This window comes from Austrofundulus limnaeus, unplaced genomic scaffold (genome assembly GCF_001266775.1).
Source record: "Austrofundulus limnaeus strain Quisiro unplaced genomic scaffold, Austrofundulus_limnaeus-1.0 Scaffold14, whole genome shotgun sequence".
Classification (NCBI taxonomy): Eukaryota; Metazoa; Chordata; class Actinopteri; order Cyprinodontiformes; family Rivulidae; genus Austrofundulus; species Austrofundulus limnaeus.
This window is the reverse complement of record NW_013952416.1, coordinates 1580454-1599944: the sequence shown is the minus strand read 5'-3', so window position 1 is coordinate 1599944 and position 19491 is coordinate 1580454. Positions and strand designations below refer to the sequence as shown.

General features: G+C 38.2%; 1 protein-coding gene and 1 long non-coding RNA gene across 2 annotated transcripts in view; one reads left to right on the top strand and one right to left on the bottom strand.

Annotated features, from left to right (window-relative positions):
- Positions 1-19491, bottom strand: part of fbxl17 (F-box and leucine-rich repeat protein 17) — a gene marked incomplete in the record, with an annotated part of 237289 nt that overhangs the window by 124926 nt on the left and 92872 nt on the right.
- LOC106513705 (uncharacterized) overlaps positions 18064-19491 on the top strand; it is a 10542-nt gene continuing 9114 nt past the window's right edge. The window contains exon 1 of the long non-coding RNA XR_001309821.1: positions 18064-18236. This is a non-coding gene — a long non-coding RNA (uncharacterized LOC106513705). The remainder of the gene's footprint in view (positions 18237-19491) is intronic.

The following is a 19491-nucleotide window of genomic DNA, read 5'->3' as shown; positions in this document are numbered from 1 at the left end:
ACCACTGTAGAAGCATTCAAAGTGCTTAGACAAGAACTCCCTTCAATTTCTTATGCAAAATAAAAGCCAACACACAAAACACACCATAGAGAAAAATAATTTAATGAATTGCATAAATTCTGTGCTGAAATGGATGGTTTCCTTAGTTCAGGGCCAGCCAAACCACTTACAGCACAGTGTGGTGCAACATCAAACTCTGATGAAAGATCTGTCAGTTTTGAGAATCCAGTGAACGCTAGTCAAAAGGAACCTGTGCTGCTGCTTGGCAACCGGGCTATTGAATCAATATAAAGAAAATTCTAAATTTCACATTTCGTGGACATCCTTGGGCCATATGAAAGGGGCTCATTTCATGCTCAGAGATGGAGGCCACGGTTATTTGAAGCTGATTCAGTTTTGGATTAAGTCATTCATTTGTGGATTTGTGCCCGAGACTACTGACGAGACAGACGAAGGTCCAGTCCCCCCCCCCCCCCCCGCCAAACGTTTTACCAATGGCCACACCAGACAGCACCACAGCAGCAACATCAAATGATGTGGCGGGGTTTTATCTGAAAGCGATCAACTTGAGCGTCGCCCAGGAGGAAGCAACAGCTTGAGTTTGTTAACACTTCAAATTGTTGGAACTGGGAGACGAGTCCCCAGTTTTCAGCTCAAACCAGACACATTTGTCAAAGTTTGGACACGGGGTGATCTTTTCATTAAGGGAATATCTGTGCCTTGACATTTACAACACCTGTTAAAATGAAGATGTATTGCATATTTCACAAGGTGGAAAAGAAAGCATCCATCTCTCTGCCACCCCACCGCTCTCCTTCTGCCGCTTATGAAATGCTGTACAGTTAGTGGCTTATTAATTTAAAGTGTACTGCATTAGCCCATCCTAGGTGAATATGCTAATCAACAATTTTGAGGCCTGATGAAGTATTTTATGAGAGGCTGTAAAAGTATTTTTGGGAAATTCTCTGTCAGGTTCAATTGCTCAAAGTGTCTAGCCACGTGGAACCATATCTCACCCACCATAATAAAGGAGGAGGGGGCTGACACAGAAACAGACAGATTTAAGAGGCAGGTTCTAAGCACCAGACTATTGTTAAATTAAGTTATACACTTTTCTTAATCGAACATAAACAAAATGATTCAATCAAGTCTGTTCTCTAGTGTCCGTTTGATTTCCCTCCACACTGTATATTAGTCTTAGAGAGATAAGTGTGGTCCCATACTCTACCAGCATAATTACAAAGCTAGCAAGTTTTCTGACCTTATTATGTGTATAATCACATTTTTTAACTCCAAATCAGATTTTGGGAACACCTCTAATGAGATGTTCCTGAATGGTTTTGTACTACTGTGTATATAATAATTAGGTAGTGTTATAACCTAAGGTGAAATGTCCCCAAACAAAAGATTACATAAACAATAAAAAAGGGAACATATTGCAGAATGCCTTGTAAATTATTACTGTTCTTTCGAAAAAGTAAAACTTTTAAGGTGTGTAATCACACAATCAAACCCTTTCTAGGGGAAATTTTCAGCTAGCTATAGATAAAATTCCATAATATAAATATACTACAACAGTGGGAACTGATTCATTCATTATAAATAATTTCAAAACACTAATATCTACCAAAAATATAAGTTGAACAGTTTCACTTGGCTGATTAAGAAGAGGAAGAAAAATAAAAGAGAAGTCATGCACATCCATTGACAATTAATATAATTCTACAGGTAAAAACTCAAAGACTGCAATGAATACCTGTTAAACTAAACAGAAATGAAAAGCCTTGGCCTTTCCTACAGGAAATATAGAAGACTCAACACCATTTTAGTTCCTGTTTGAAGATGAGTGTTGCTCAAATGTGAGATTCCAATCTTTACTTTAAAAAAAGTCAAGTGGGTTTAATTTCTTGAATTTAAGAACTGAATCTCATTCATCTCAAGCTGATTAAAAAAACCTCAGATTTAATAAAAAAAAAAGTCCTTCTCTGTTTACAGACGTTCAGATCAAATGAGCTCTGTGTTAAAATGCAGGAGTCTGTGTGGCCATTTTATTTATGATGCAGGTCAGACAATGAAATAGGAGCTGAGAAGCAGAGGAGGAGTAACAGATCAATAAGCGTTTAAAGCATTTGGAAGTTTACGAGACACCAAAACAGAGCACAATCTTTTGTAAGACTCAAAAATAAGGTTTTACGACTGTAAAGTGTAAGAAAGTAAAGACAAAAGAAGCAAACCAAGTAGATAAAAGGTATAGAAGTGCTGTAATACAAAGTAATCGACCAGCGTAGTGTGCTACATTTACTGTATATGATTGTTGACTGCAGCACTTTGCCAGCAGATTTAATCAGTCTGCCTTTTTTGTTTCTTTTATTGTTTGTTTTGACTTCTTTCTTACCTTGGCGTTTTTACTCTGCATTGACTGATTTTTTACTACTCAGGTATGTGGTGGCAAAAAAAGCTTTATAAAAAGTTGCTAAGGACAAATAAGTCAAAGATAAGTTGTTTGACTGCATGACTGGTCAGGGTCAGCCCTAGCCAATCTGGTGCCCCAATGGCAAGATTTCAGGTGCTCCATCCTACTGCAATTTTTGAAATCTCACTGCCATTTTACATACATTCACATACCAACTTAAATAGTTTTACCTTTAACTCCAGGTTGTCCAATTAAAATGGTTAACAATAAAATTWATTTCAGACAGAATACCAAAAGTCTACCTCATACCTTCCAGCTTTTCTACAGATCTACTCAAAACTATTAAATTTCCAGCCATTATAGGATCATTTCACTAAATTATCGGGAYTATTAAAACAACATAAAATCAGTATTTTATGAAGGTAGACTCTGAAAACCAGACTTTAACCTGAACTTTATCAGATATGAAATTATATTTCTATTATCCTTATTTTGTTTTCTATTTGCACACAGAACAGGTTACAGTCAAAAACTTGAGTAACCAATGATTATTCTACAGAATAATTSAACTATACTGTGATAAAAAGTTATGTATATATTTTATACATATTTTTCCCCATCGTCCATTTGCGGCATCCCCTAGACTGACGGTGCCCTTGGCATCTGCCTACACTGCCTATGCCACGGGCCGGCACTGTGGCTGCTAAATGTCATGCTTTAGGGTAGCTTCACTGTCTCAAAGACCAGGTAGTTTATAATCACTATATCATATAGCATATAAARATATGAAAACATGAGGGCACATTTCAAAGGATAACTTCCCAGATAGCAAAATATGTTAAATAAATGTTGAATTATGGTGAAAAACGTTGATTTTTGATTAAGGTTTATGATTGATGGTGAATCAAACGATCATCCAATTCTAGTCAAATAACCAATGTTGAAAAGATGTTATTGAATCAATGTAGTTTCATGGTTAAATGCTAAGGTTAGGTGTGTGTAAGTCAACTTTGTCCACATACAGTTTAAACATCTGATATTTCTGTAAAATAATCCAAAAAGTCACTTGTTATATTCACATAGAGTGGAGAGAATATTTTAAGCAACAAAAACGCTACTTTAAAAAAATWAAGGGGGGAGGTGGGTAGAAAATGGACAATTGAGCCTAACTCACTTTTGGTTTTCTTTGCTAAATRCCTAAAGAGATGGGTAATGCAGCAGAAAGCATGGTGACAAGCACAGACCTGACAAAGACGCTTAACAAGCCCCTCTGTCATCTCCTGAAATCTTGACGTTGCAACCATACGTCATAACAATTTCCAATTAAATAGCAGTGCCAGTGATAAAGGAGTAAGGACAAAGACAGGTATATGAGACTGGAAAGCACTGAGAAACTAGAGAATGTAAGACTTCTTTGTGCCCATTTTTAACGCTCCCTCCCCTCCTTGCTGTCAGCATTTATTCCTCTATGAAAGGCTCTGATCGAAGAGAAATTTGCATGATTGCATTTTCCATACCTTGCATTAATAGTGCAGAAGGGATGAATAGCTAATGGCCTATCATATTTAAGTAGCCATCTCAACCAGCCATCACTTTACAGCTCCTTCAATTTATAAATGAAACAGATCTTTCTCTCTCCCTGTCTGTCTCAGAAACACTTTTTCTAAATGGATACCTGGACCAGCCAGGTCATGAAAATACCCTTAAAATCCCAAATTGATGTGAACGACAAATTAAATTCTAACGCTTTAAAGTCATTAAGGTTAAATTGTAAAAATGTAATTAAAAATAAAGAATACAAAATAAAACTCTAACTAACATACTGGTTGGGGTTTGTGGTTATTGTACATGCTTGAATAGAAAGACACTGTMCTTCAGATCTTAGTCCTTGAAGATGTTTTACCTTTTCATCCAAAGTTTGACTCATTCAGAATTATAGGCACTTCAGCTGCTGTTTGGGATTTAACGCCCAAGTCAACAAAGATGTTCTGATTAATGTCGGGACAATGATTCGACTTCTTCTGCAGTTCTGTTTACATGTGAACGTCAAAAACAGCCCAGTTATCTGACTGAAGATGTGGTTTAACAAAGTCAAATGTGTACTAGAGTATTGGGCCCAATACCAGCAATTTTATAAGTACTCATATAAAACACCCCAATACTCAGAACCAATACCAACACCAGTTTTGATACTTGGATACTGGTTTTGATACTCCATTGAATGTTTGTCAGTTCCACGTTTAAAAGATTTATACAASTTGGAAGAAAGCTTACCAGTGTGTATTGTTTTCCTTACTGTGAAAACATTACACATCTTTAGCTTTGTACATGGAACACATAGCTAGTAAATAAAACAGTCATCAAAACTGTTCTACTGTTAAGTAACCTTTACTATTCCAGACACCGCAATTTATGGACYATAAGCCGATACTTTATTCACATACTTTGAACAATCCAGATTAAACAATAATGTGGATAGTTTATAAGTTTTTATTGTGCAGGTGTGGGGCCGGTCAACTGGTTACTGACTTATCAGTCTGGCAGTCATCTGAGTTTGAGCAAAATGTGTCCATAGATTGACAGGCAGCATTCTGAGGTTTGGGTTTCATTTTGTGTTCCTCTTCATAAAAAAAAGAAAAGAAAAATAACATTAGCATTTTGCTAACAGAAATAAGAAGACATTATCTAATGGTTGCAAATAACATCTGCCATTTTTTATTTGACTTACTGTAATTTGACACAGTCAAAAGTGGGACATTGTGTGTCTGTGTCGGGCCTTGTGTGGGACAGATGTGCTGTTTTTGTACAGCATGTGAATTGCCCTCGTTTGGCATGGTGTGTTTGTAGGACCTGACAGGTGAGTTTCCAAGTTGCTGTTTTTGTGTGCCACGCACATCACACACGTGGCCTGTATTTGTGTTGGTCAGGTGTGGTAAAGGTTTTGTGCATACCCTCCGATAAAATCCTGCAGGCGCCCCTGTGTGTAACATCTTTCTGTGTTAATGTGGACACCTGCCGCTTATAGACAAGTTTAGCCTATATATGTACAACTTCTTTTTATTTTAAATTGAGTGGGTGTGGCTTAATAGACTGGAAATTAAGATATTCTGGATWAACTTACAAAATGTAACTCAGGCAGTCTCTAAACACAAAAAAAGATTTAGGTCGTAGTACCTTTGTTATGTTAATATCTCTGAATGATTTAACGCACTGTTTGGGAGACTCAGAGGACTCTTTTCTATTTTTACTAAGATTTKATTTCACTGACAGAAAAGCTTGGTAGGCCCTTCGAGATTGTGTGCATTTATCTGAATGTAACAGTGTTCAAAAGTCACAGACAGAGTGCATTTTATGTGCATTTATTTGTGTGTGCGTGTGTGGGGGGGGGTGCTTTTCAGTGAATGGTTGACTTGTTTTCCCATTTAGCAAACCATGGGACACAAAACCTCATACCGCAAGGTCACAGACACCACACTCTATTCATATTTTTATTCTCTCTGGGTTATGGCAAGCTCTTGCTTTTGCTCTTACACCCCCCACCGCCACAATCCTTTTTACTGCCTCCCACTGGACAGAGTTTCCGTAATCATCTGAATCTGTTGCCAATGTATTTCCCACTAGAGTTCACAATATTATCAATGATTCACAGGATCAAGAAGAGAGAAACTGTCAGTATACACACATTAACACAAAATTCCGCCTTCGCGCTGAAAGACACACCAAAAAAATCCACACTTTTGATACAAATGCACACAGTGGCGAGGCTCTKGGGACATCTTTTAATAGTGTTTGGCTTCTTGGGGCTCCGATAGGACCTTGGAGCAGAGAAGAGTTTAGACAGTCATGTCTTTGACTAAAGGAAAGATGACGTCAAGGTGGAATGAATGGGGTGAGGAAAGGACAAATTGATCGAGGAAGGGAAAAGTGGATCCAGTAAATGAAGGAGGATGAACGAGGAGACGGGAGAAAACAAGAGAAAAAAAATGTAAGTCAAGAGGTGAGAATGTATAAGCCAGAGCAAATAGTTATTACCAGTCTTTGAAGGGTGGTGGCGTGAGCTGAATAGACTTGGACTTGAAAACCACTGTTACCGGTGGAGATAGGGGACTGCTTCACAGCCTTGCAATCTGACAAAGGCTTAGTAAATAATGGAAGCAGACCTCCGACAGCAAAAAGAGCAAAAAGAAAGAAAAACACAGGAGCTTCAGCATACCTTAAGAGAGGACCATCAGATAAGCCAAAACCCTCTTCAAATCCAAAAAAGTTAATGTTTAAAAGTCAAAGAGGTTTCTCACTTCTAGAATTTCAAATGYGATCCCAAATGTGAGGAAAACACAACCACAAACACAATATGTTGAATTTTAACTTCATACACAGGAAAGTGTCTTTGATGTAAAAAGRCCATATGTCTGTCAACCCCAAACAGATGACAAAAATGTTGAACAAACTGATCAAAAAGCAAACATGTTGTCTCGCAAGCAGACTTCAGGAAAAATTTCAAAACAACTCAGTTACCAAAATAAATTAATTAATAAATTGCAGCATAAAAGCACCTTTAAGAAAAAAAGTGCATGGAGACAAGCAGTACACTTTACATTTCAAATATTCATTTAACTGTCAAAGAGGTTCATTAGACCTGGAAATTACTAAAATAAAAATAATAAATTTACAATTCCAGAAAGCTGTCTTTCTGAGTATTGTGCATCATTCTAATTCAAAGATCAATATTTGACAGCCTGCTCAAAACAAATGGGTMACATGACTCAACAGGGAAGGGATAATTAAAAAAAAGGTACTGGACACTAAACCTGGGTGTGCACATTTGAAAACATAAAACACCAAACAACTATTACAACTTTTTGTAAGCAAAAATAAAACATGCATTTATTCTGAGGTAATAAAAAAAAATACATTTAGCAGAACAATTAAATACCAATTAAAACAGATGTCCCAAGTGTAGGCCACTGCCTACACAATTTTTTTATCAATATGGTAGAATTGTATATAATCATCTGGCCAAAGAAGGTTTTCAAAAAGTACTATATAAGCATATGAATACTAAAATCACAAAGAGGAACCACAATCAGCAAAGTATTTGTCCCGTGGAACATCTAATATAAACTAGGTGAGCGACAATAGCAGCTAATATCTCCAATTTACTTTGTGATTCAAGTCCCACCACAGAGCACTGTTTCAAACACCAATTTGAAATAGCAAATCAGCCACACTGCAGAAAGCCTTACCTCAGGAGACCAAGACAAACTCAAATATCCCACCAAACAAATCAGAGCAGACACAGAGTCCCCTTCATCCATTTAGTATGCTGTGACACCCACCGTTTCTTTTTTTCTTCTTTGGTAGAAAAATGCCCTTCCAGTATTTCCACCATGTTCAACACCCTTAGCAATTTCCTTAATCTAGGACTGCTTCTGAGCATTTGCATAAAAWTTTTGAGACTCCCGTTACAGAGCACGCCTTCAATACACAATTACTCTCATCAATAGCAGAGGCTAATTACAGAAGTGTCAGACAAACAGGTAGCAGAGCAGAGGGAGCCCACCAACACAATGGCTGAGGTGCTGGTCCGTCACATGGGACAGTGCAGCTCAATGGAAAGCAGTAAATTCATTAAGGCAGGCTTCATTAAACCCTGCTCCTTGGGCCCTGCATTGTGCTCTCCCCTTTGCTCTCCCCGTTCTCATTTGTGGGGCAGCGGATGTGCTGTGGGTGAGAAGAAGGCGATCACACAAATCACTGCAACGGAGGGAGAAGAGGAACGCTGAAAGGAAGGCGAGAAGGGAAATGAGGGAAGAAAGGAAAGAGGGGAAGGAAGTATATCAATAAACCAGCACAGCTTTACAAGAAAAGAATGGAGCAATAATATAAAAAGTGCTGTTGGGATGGAACAAGGGCATGCGGACATGTGCTCATTTGATGATAAGGAAATAAGGCATAAAGGGATGAGCATATAAAAGCGTTATTATGAATATGTTTTTTTTATTCATCTAACCCAGTCTTCCAAAAACACCACAAAGAAAGGAGAAAGAGAAAATTACAGCTTTAGTCCACAAACAGAGGCCAAATGCCAGGTCTCCAGCATGGTGTAACAAGGACAGCCAAGCCCCGTGGTCTCTTTACCATTTAGATCCAACTGGCAGTTTTCTGACCCACAGTATGGATAACCATAATAAGCTGCAGCCCCTGCCGTGTACCACCTGTAAGCTAAAAATATTCCCAAATATCTGAACTTAACTATAGAAATCCTCACATTAAATTGCCTTTAGAAGAGCAAAACCAATCTGGCATGCCCAAAAGGAGCATTACTCATACACTATGAACTTTTCACGTCTGTATAACTGTGTCAGACTCAATTTAATATCCCATTTGCACCATTTTGTGCCCAATTTAACTGAGCATTTCTTGGGAGGACAATTAAACACACGCTGAAATAAGAGGTTTTTTAAGGATGGAAAAAAAAAAAAGAAATCCCTGATCTGAAAATAAATTGGATGTTCTGAGATTTAAGTCAAATACGTTGTTGTAGATCATGAAGAAACACAAGGGATGTGCAGAGAGGTGCCACCAACCTGGGGCCAATGCTTCCGTTTCTGGCCAGTGAAGCACTTCATGAGAACATTTCTGTGTGATTACACTCCATACTTCCTGACTGTGAGGAACTCAAATCATTGTTAAATGACCTGCACTTCCAGTCGGTGACTGAATGCACACGACCCATAGTACCGACCATTCCATTTACAGAGGAAAAGCTGTGATGCTCCCTGTGTGAGAGTCAACAATAAAACTTAAAGGCTACATTTGATTCAGCACAAACTCACAGCATGTATCTACAAATGTTCCTACAGAAATACCAACAAAGGTCTGGACACTGTCTATTGCATTTATGAACACATAAGTTATAAAGGTTCCTGGAAAAATCACAGAGGTTGGAAAAGGTGTGTAATAGTCACAATTCAATTCTTATTTGTGTTGAGTCAAGCAAGAAAAAAAAACTTACAAATGGCAAAGGAAAACCAGATAAACTGACTGCATCTGTGATCAAAGAGAATCACTGAAAAGTACAGTATGTTCTAAAAACAAAAACTGAACAAATCAAAACTGAAATAGACTTTAAGATGCAATAATCAAATATCACAGTTAAAACCATAAAATATCGTAAAACCTCAAATTCAAAACTAAATTTTAAAAAAAGAAAACAGAAAATTAAAAGGAAAAAAAAGAGATGCAAAATATGCAATCTACAGATATTTTGCATCAAAACAAAATTTAATTCCCAGTTCCGCAGCAAAATTGTCACCGGATGCTGAAGCAATCCCTTTTACTGCCTGACAGAAGTGGCAGACGAAAACTCAAATCATCGCTAAATCCCATTTGGTCAAAATGAAACCAATAATTTTGTTATCACAGTTCAACAATTTGGTTAACATGGATTTTGACTAAATTTTGATGTCGGGCTCATGACTCATTTCGTGAGATAACAGCACTTCAAGGCCTGTTTCTAATGTGGTTCAACAGCTGTGAGACACAGAGTTCCCTTTGTAACGATTACATTTGGACGCTCTACAATGTAATTTAAAAGCTGCCAAGATATTTTTTTGTTTAGAATTTCATGCAAAACAGTAATCTGGAATTCAAAAGTGGTACTCCGATTTTTATTAGGGTTACAAAACCCTAAAAAAAACATTATTAGATGCTTGAAAAGTGCTGTACCAAGTGGTTAAAAAGTCTGATTTACATAGTAAACAGAAAATGATAAATCGTTATTCTTCAAAAAAAAATTATTATAACATTGAAAAGGTCTGACATTTCTGAAGGGATACATACGTATCATGCTTGAGTTGGGTGACTTCACACCTGATAGTCTAGTGAATTTGGTTTGATCGGACACCAAAATTGCAACATTTGTTATATTTTCAGTTGTTGCAGTTCACTTTCACAGTGCACTGTGTCAAACAAAACAAACCCTTTGAGCAAAATTTTCCCTTCACCTGCTGTGAACCAAGAACCACTGAAGAAAACGACCCAAAAACCTCTGAACAAGACACTGAACGCAACTTCCTTCTTCGTGAAATGTAAACAAAAGTGAAGTGGCATCAGATTTTAGTGGTTGTAGGATTTCTCTCGTCTTTGCCAAATGTGCCAAATAAACACACTTTAACAACGGGCTCAACATGAGCGGAAGATGAGGCAGAACCATAGAGAATGTTGTTTTTCACACAAGGCAGCTGGGACTGCTCCATATGAAGCGGCGTTCACTGCATGCAAACTTCACAGCAGTGATGTCAACCTTATACAGACGTCAAGCAAGGTATATACAAGATATGAGTAACAAAGTGCTGTAGTGCGCTTCCTGCTTTTGGAATAGTCTCCAGTCTGCTTGGCATAAGCCTCTTTCACAATACAGTTCTGCGAATTAGCCCCACAGACCAGTCTGGCTTTAAGCTCCCTCGGTTCATTCATAATTCACAGCAGAAGCCGGCCAGTTCCCACTCACATGTACGCATTCAGAAATGAACCCAGCAGTGTAGAACTAAAAGAGGTGTGGAGCAGATCTCAGCTCAGCTGAAGTGGACTTGGGCGTATTTATTGTGACGGACGTCTGTCTTGTACCAAACAAAACCAACTGAATTAACTCATTTTTGCGATCCTGTGGTTCAAGGTTTTTAAACTAACTACAAAGTTGCTGTTTCGTGTAGTTTTTAATAATCCCTCTGATTTAAATCTGTTCATTAATCCTGCAGCCGTTCAAGCTGACGTCTGCCTTCATCGTATCAAACACACATATACACACAAAAAAAACTGAATCAACTAATTTTAGTGATCCTGTGCTTCAATATTTTTTAAACTAACTAAAAAGTTGTTGTTTAGGGTCATTTTTAGTATTCCCTTGGTTATAAATCTGTAGATTAATCCTGTAGTCGCTCACTACGGAGCCAGCAAGGGGACACGGGAGATTATTTTTCTTTTGTGTTCCCACGCAATAGTATTGCATTCCCTCGCAAAAGTCGTTTAACACGGTTGTGCCTGCCGGTTTATTAACAAACTCACGTTTACCATTAGCGAGTTAGCCTACTGCTTTAATTCAGCTTCAGAATGAATATATCACACAGCCACGCATGGACGTATGTCGTATGCCGATATTTTAACACAGTGCAGCCACGCAACATCAATGTCAATTTCACAAACTTGTGGCGAGACATCCTGTTTTGGTAACCGGATATTTCAAGATAAAAGTCTGATTTAATTCAGTTCATATTCAAAACAAACTTTTGCGAGGGAACGCAAAGGTATTGTGTGGGAACGCAAAGGTATTGTGTGGGAACGTAAAGGTATTGTGAGGGAATGCAAAAGGGAAAAAAATCCCCCGTGTCCCCTCGCGGGCTCCGTAGCTCACTGATGTCTGCCTCGTATCAAAAAAAAACAAAAAAACTGAATCAACTTATTTTAGCAATCCTGTCGTTCAATATTTTTAAACTAACTACAAAGTTTTGTTTTGTTTGTTTCGTCTTTTTTTTACATCTTTAATATTCCCTCAGTAATAAATCTGTTAGTTGATTATTCCAGCGGTTGCTCACTGATGTCATCGGCTCATAATTTTCTCTGAGCTGTCATATGAATGATATACACATATGCATTCGAACCGCACCAGAGCTCACTTCAACCAAGCTGAGACCTAGGTTTGTACGCAGACCAGAGTTTGCTTATACGGTCCGCATTAGAGTTTGATTACATATTTACCGTACCTTAAAAACATTATACAGGCTCTGATGAGATATCATTAATGGCAAAACCTTAATCAAAGACCCTGCACTATGTTGCCAATTAGAATGTCAAGAAGATCACTCAGCTAAATTTACAACTCAATATATGTAAAATTTCTGAAGTTATAGCCATATTTTGCGTTTTTAATATCAGTTGGTGGTGGCAGCCATCTGGCATTAAACTTAACTCCAAAAGTTTGATAGTTTCAGAGGTCCATTCAGTGATTCATTAAAATTCATCTAGTGGTTCATGAGATTGATACCAGACAGAAATGCAAACACATGCCCACACACAAGTGGGTGATAAAAATATATATCATTACTGTTTAATGTTGGGATCATATGTCAAAGAGTGATAAATGTTGATTCAATTCTGACTGTGGTCACTGAGAGTCCTTGAAAAAAGTCAAAGATTACACAGAACCCCTTAAAGTCAGCAGTTGTTTGTSACCAACATTGTATCACAAATCAAATGTCGTGACTTCCAGAATTAAGAGCACTCCAATCACACTAAAGACCCTGAAGCAGCAAAATGACTTGGCATCATCTCAAAAGGTCAGGCTCCAGACCCTAGTAAAATTTACTGATTTTGCAATATATGATTTAGTCAGTCAGGGGGTTGACTTTTCGGAGAGGCAGAGAGGTGGAGGATGCTGTTGGACCCGCGCCTGAACACAACTGTAGCTCTCACAAAGCTGTGRGTCTATGAGCCCCAGCTGCTCGCCTTCATTGTGTGTCTGTGCCGCGCTTCAAATGTTTCCCCATCGCTGATACTTATCAAGGCACCAGAGTCTGACGCTGCCATTACTCAAAATTAATAACCACGGCAGCATGTTTATCACAGCACACTTTCACAAGCAACCTGCCAGAAACAATTGCCTCGTTTTATGTGTGCATGACAAAAAGAGAGCGACACAGAAGGGGGGGGGCAAAGAAAGGGGAGACCAAGTGTGAAAGAGAGGGTGAGCAAAGACACTCAAATTTGAAATGAAAGGCATAACTGAGAGAGAAATGAAGAGAAAATATGCTACATGAATACAAGCGCATCTGCCGTCCCTAATMACTCTGTCTCCATTAATCCTCAATGGATTTTTTTTTTCTCCYGGACCTTTTCTTCCCATCATGTTTGACAACGGGGCAACACTGGTTCTTCTTGTGTATTCACTCTGCTAAGCAGGACTCTGATCTTCACTGACAGCCAATCTGTTTCAACATGGCAAGCTTGAGTAAATAAAAAAAAGGAGGACCCGGATTGTTAATTTGCAAATGATGCAAGTATAGTGAAGATCCTGGACCTAAGTTCTCAGCTAGAAGTGAATAAAAAAAGGCACTTTTGTGCAGTACGTGTGAAAACTCATGCACAAAATGGGTACAAGGACAAGGGAAGGCTCCTTAGCACCCCTCCTCAAATCTTGACAGACAGGTGGGGAAGAAACAAGACAARGACAAATGTCTGGTTCAGGCTCTGCTGACATTTTCCATGGCATTTGGAGAAAACTCTAAGAAAACCAAAAGAAAGGCAGGTAGCCTAAAAATAGTTTAATAGTAGAAACCTGTTCCAGGTTAGAAGCTGAGGTTTAAACAGTGACATGCTTTAAATGTTTTTTTTTTCTTTTTTGGGGGGACTGGCTTCATATCACACATTTCTCCACTTCAAAAACAAAAGAAAACATCAGTTCTATGCATAACAGACTAGGCAGATGAGTCGTGTCTTGTTGGCACAAATAAAGACTTTTTTTGTCTAGTTTTCCTCTAACTAGACTKAAGCAATTTGCTTATGTAGTTCACCCAGATAAATCATACTGTAGGTGAGTCAGGAACACATCGATGTTATAATGAAGTCCAGCAGTAAGGACGTYGTATTCTATGACGTCTTTAAAAAGCCTCTGACATGTAGGTTATTTAAATACAAAAAGTCAAAGAAAATGTCTTTATATTTAAGAAACTTGACATAATACAAACAATTTACCAATTTTGTCAAATAACTGGCAGATTTTCTTTTAAAATTGGCTCAGCCAATACGAAACAGGAAGTGACATCACAGGATTGTTATAGTTTTTGTTCATTGTAACAATATTATTTAAACCTWACTCAGCTTTGTCTCTCAAAGTGACTCAATGACCTAAAGAAACATCAGATTCTTCTCCAGAGTCTGTTGTCGGCCATTGCCGCTATGTTCACATGCAGACATTCCCCTTTGACATCACTTCCTGTTATTTCACATGCAAATATCATAACCATTCATCTCAGCGGCATCTATTTTCTTTTGCAATATATTATCAGTGTTATCTTTCCAAAGATGCATCCATGTTTACTAAAAAATGATATCACGAACACTTTAACACCCATTGTTCGAACTGGTAAATTCAAACAACTGTTGTTTTTTGTTTGTTTCTTTATTTTAATGAGACTTGGCCCGAAACAAAATGCCAGGCTTGGGTTTTTTTAAAAGTGTATGAAATGGTAGTAGCTTTGGTATTTATAAAAGTTTATAATGTAATTTACTCCCTTAAATTTCCCCATTAAACACTTTAAATTAGATAAGTAGTAAAATAAGAATGGTTGATATTTTACTTGAACAAAAGATTACATTTCCTAATTGGGACATGGTAGGTAAAAAGTAATCTAAGCATGCTCACAGATGAGGATTCATTTCTGTGAACGTCTGTGTTGTTCAAATATTTCTACATAATTAGTTGTATTTTTGATTGCAGAAACTAAAGCCTTTTGCTAGAATTTCTCAAGTTCATTAAAAAACATTAAAGTACACGCACAAAGATAGCCTAAATTGCTTGAGTGGAAAAAAAATATCCTCAGCTGACTATGAACTGAAAAATAATCTCAAAATATGTGATTTTCAAAATATTTTGCCTCAAAACAATTCCAGACATAAAATGCAGCCAAACTGTCTCTTTTGTCAGAAATAAACAGGGAAAGAAATGGCGTTTATCGCAAGTAATTTATTGTTGAAAATGTTGTGGTAAGAGGAAGTTAGCTATGGCCCATGTCATTCTTTTTAGCCCACAAGAGACTCCAGAGAATTTAAATGGGCAGTTTTACTCAAAAGGCCATTTAGGGAAAACTTAACAGATGCTTAGAAGTGTTTGGTGGTCATACATCACGTAAGTGAGACCATGAYGCAACAGTGTAGTTTAAAATGTAATATTTTGTACATTTTGTTAAGAATTTAACAAGATCATCAACAGAAACAAACATCTTGCAGCAGCAGAAAAACTCCTGAACTTTTACCATGTATGTAAGGCTTGTGACTTGTGTGCAGCAGTCATTGATTGTGGTTTCCTCTAAACTAACCTCTCCACTGATTTCAGACCCAGCTTCATTTTAGTGAACAAATCAAAATCTGCAGGGAAACAGTTTTGTTTTATTTATTCTTTCCCCCCAAACTACTTTTTAAAGTGTGAATTGCAAAAGTCGACATATGCAGACTGTGGTCACCTTCACTGAGAGCAACCAACTGTTATTTGACACGCCATTGATCACACTGATGTATCATATCAGCGTCTGATTTGAGGGTTTAACACTTCTGCAGGCACAGTGAGATCTGCCAGCTGGCTGCAACAGAGGCCATTTGGAAGGTGCTTCTAGTACAAACACCTGTGAAAGCTAAAAATGTCTTGGAGAGGGACACTTCTGAAAAAATGCTTCTCCAATTATTTCTTCCTTTATGGAGTCTAAGGGCACTCCCGCTAATCCTTCATCTAGTTTGATTTCCGTAGCAAGGAGGGACAAAAATGTAGAACAGCCAATTTGGGCGCTGATTTGTGATGTTCATCCAGCAAGTGATGGGGATTCACGGCAAAAGTTGGCCTGGAGTAAAATGCAAAGAAGGAAAAATGGACGAATATTGATTTCCGTGTTTGAATGAAGCTGGCAGAATGACAGATGAATAAACAGAGAAAAGGGGGAAGAGAGGCAGAGACTGCCGGAGCTTTTTGGGAAATGCCCAACCTCCAACAATACAGACCTCATAAAATAAATGACTCACTTACTCCACAAATCTGCTTTTAGTGAATGCTGTGGGCCAACTGACCAAAACTTGCTCACAAACCCACACACGAGCAGACACAGACAGTAACGCACATAAATCTGCATTTCGGCATGGGCCGTGTGTCTGGCAGCAGGTTAATGTGAGTGGGAAAGTTTCTATCTCTTTACTTTGATCACAACCACTAAAAAAACTTTAGTCTGATACACTCACCAAGCACAAACAGAAAAGTATGTCTTCTAAAGCATGCCGGTCATTGGGTCTTGTTTTAATTTAACTTCCAACCTAATACATGATGAAAAATGACAYAACTAATCTTATAAAGACAAATAACACAAAATTAAATTAAAATTAATATTTCCATTCCTTGCAACCTACATTTTATGCAATTCATTGGGCAAAATATTTTAAGAAATACTCCTCATTACTTCAGTAAGAGCCACAGGGACATTCGTAATTCAATTGTAAAACAACAAAAACACCTTTTTTTCTGTCAACAGGTGAGCAAATAACATCAAAATTAAATCACAAATGTTATGAGTTAAAGGGACAATATCATGTAAAATCAACTTTTTTGAGTTTTACATCATGTTATAATGTTATACTCTCATAAAAAACATGCCCAAAGCCTTGCTTTGACTCATTCATGCATGTTTGAGAAATCCTGCAGCATTTTTAGGAAGCCATGCTGAGGAGCAAAACGACAGGTGGGGACTAGAAACGCCCCTGGGACGTGTCTTTAAGCCGAACTTCCTCATTGCGGAGCGCCTCCACTCCCCCCTCCCCACATACCCCGCCCATGACTCCTGCAGGCTCTCGGGTGAAAGTGAAAGTGAAACTTAAACTGTCTGCTGAGCTCCTAACATTAGTTCTCACTCAGTGAAGCTCTTTTCAGATTAAAAATACCTTTGAGGAAATGTATTTTCAGATGCCAAGTAAACTGCAGCATAGCAAGCACGACCACCCCTGCACTGAAATGGGCGAGACAGAAGCGGATGGTGGTTCTTAAAGAGACAGAGGCCAATTTCAAGGCGTTTAGAAGAGGAAGTGATGAGAAGATACGTTTATTTTCTATTTAAACATAAAAACAGCATTTTATAACATCTAAAGGTGACAGATACTTTATTATGGTATAGTATTTAAATGTATGCCTGAGAAACACATAATATTGCCCCCTTAAATAAAAAAAATGTTTAACTTTGAATGAGCTTTTGAAATATCAGCTAATATTCCACTTTGATCATTACTGGTCACCCTCATTTTCAAACACTGAGGTTTAAAAGAAACCACACAAACACAACGCCACACTGGCATCCTATCATCGCTGGAGGAGGAAACAGAGACATAACAGCGCCAAGACTGCCCACCTGCAGCACATCACTTCTTCTCTCCCCAAGAAATGACAGCAACCAAAAAATGGGCCTCCTACTGTCACAGCCTCCCCATTGGACTGTGACGATGGGAAGTCAGCGATTGGTCGTTATTTCTCGCTTTCAGTCTTTGAAATGCAGTTTTCTGTTATTACTGAGGACAATGGTGGCCACCAGATGATACTTTTTTTTCATTTGTTTAGTCGTTTCTTTTTTTTAAACATAAGAGTAAAGAATATAGGAAAGAAGAGGAAAGGCAGGAACAAAAATGGCTGATGCGCTTTACCGCCCACAGAGCTCTATCGCTTCAATAGCTTCTAGTTGGGGGACAAATTGATCCTGGAAATAAGGGGTCATTTCCTCCGCCTGTTTACCTGTTCACAGCACACTGTCATCAGTCTGGAACAGACACAGGCTGACCCAGCTCTACCCTCTGAGAGCTAATGTAGGAAGGGYTGAGTCATTCTGTGACAATAAGCAAGCAGCGAGTGGGTATGCATGTGTGTGTGTTGAGTTCCCCAACAGCAGTGACCCTGATGAACTGACGACCTTTTAAACTTTGAGGTAAATAAACCAGTTTCCAGTCTCCTGTCTTCTTTCCGGGGCAGCACGCTGACAGTCTGTGCATCACAGAAAGTCTTCATAAAGCCCTCAGCTTAAACTTTTTGGTGGGTTCAAATGGAACACGTGAGTTAATTTATATCCGTGCTGGCATTTTAACTAAAAGCAGTTTATTTAAGCTTTACTGATTTGGATTTAGAAACACTACTATTAAGGTTATCTACCATATTTTCCAGACTTTGGCTGGTACTCTGAAGTGTCTTATCTATGTTTTTTTTTTTTCCTCTTCATGGTATTTTTTCGTACTGACTGGCATAAAGCAAGGAGTAAACATGACAGTCTGCAGCAGTGGGAGGGCGCTCAAGCCTTTTGATAACTATAGTTTATGTTGTTCTGCCACCAGTTTRAAAMAATGAGCAGAAGAAGTTTGGAATGAGAAACTTGTGAGGGACTTGTTGAAAAGCAGAAGTTATTCTAATTGCTCTGAAGAAAATGAAGAAAGCTAATCGCGTGATGTGAAATAAGATCGGTGAACTTACTAGCTTGTTGGAAGGCCTGGCTGGTTGTGTTTGCAYTGAGCAGAGAGCCGCCTCACTGTTAGYGCTGGCAGGGATCAAAATATYTCAAAAGCGCAAATCTTACTTGGTTTATTTGTGACACAATGATATTGGACTACACCAAACTGGAAGGAAAAATACCAAAAACCGTACCAAACCATCCAGCAGTATGAGGCTAATGACACGAGGGCAAGACAACACAGAGGACGATAAGCCAATAATGTTAGCTTGTTGTTGGTAACTTGTTTTTAGTATCTTGCTGTGGATGTTGTTTAGTTGAACTTGAACTCATGTGGGAAAAAAAAGATGTTAGTTGTTGCAAACAATTCACGTAAAATTACTCTCTTCTGGTTAAATAAAGTTATTCGACATCCCAGGAGGTGTGTTATATATACAAGCATTTTAATTTGGCAGTTTTATTACATTTGGGTAAGTGTGCAAATGGCCTTCTGGTAGTGTCAACAAAAAATTGTGTCCCATCCCGGCTCCAGACTCTTCTGGGCCATCTTGTCGTAAAWCAGTCAAGCACACAGGTCACCTGAAGCCAACTTTTGCTCAGTTATAGGGCTGCAACGATTAATCGACGACTAATCGATTATTAAAATAATTGATGACTAATTTAATAATCGATTAATCGTTTTCTTTTTTTTTTTCTTTACTTTGTTTTTCTCTCCAAACTGCTTTGACACCTTCCACTGCCACATCTGCCTTTCTGTCCTTGACACACATGCACAGTAGTGGTAAAGAGAAACCTGTGCAATATCTGCAAGGCAGAACTTGCCTTCCACAGCAATTATTTTTAGTT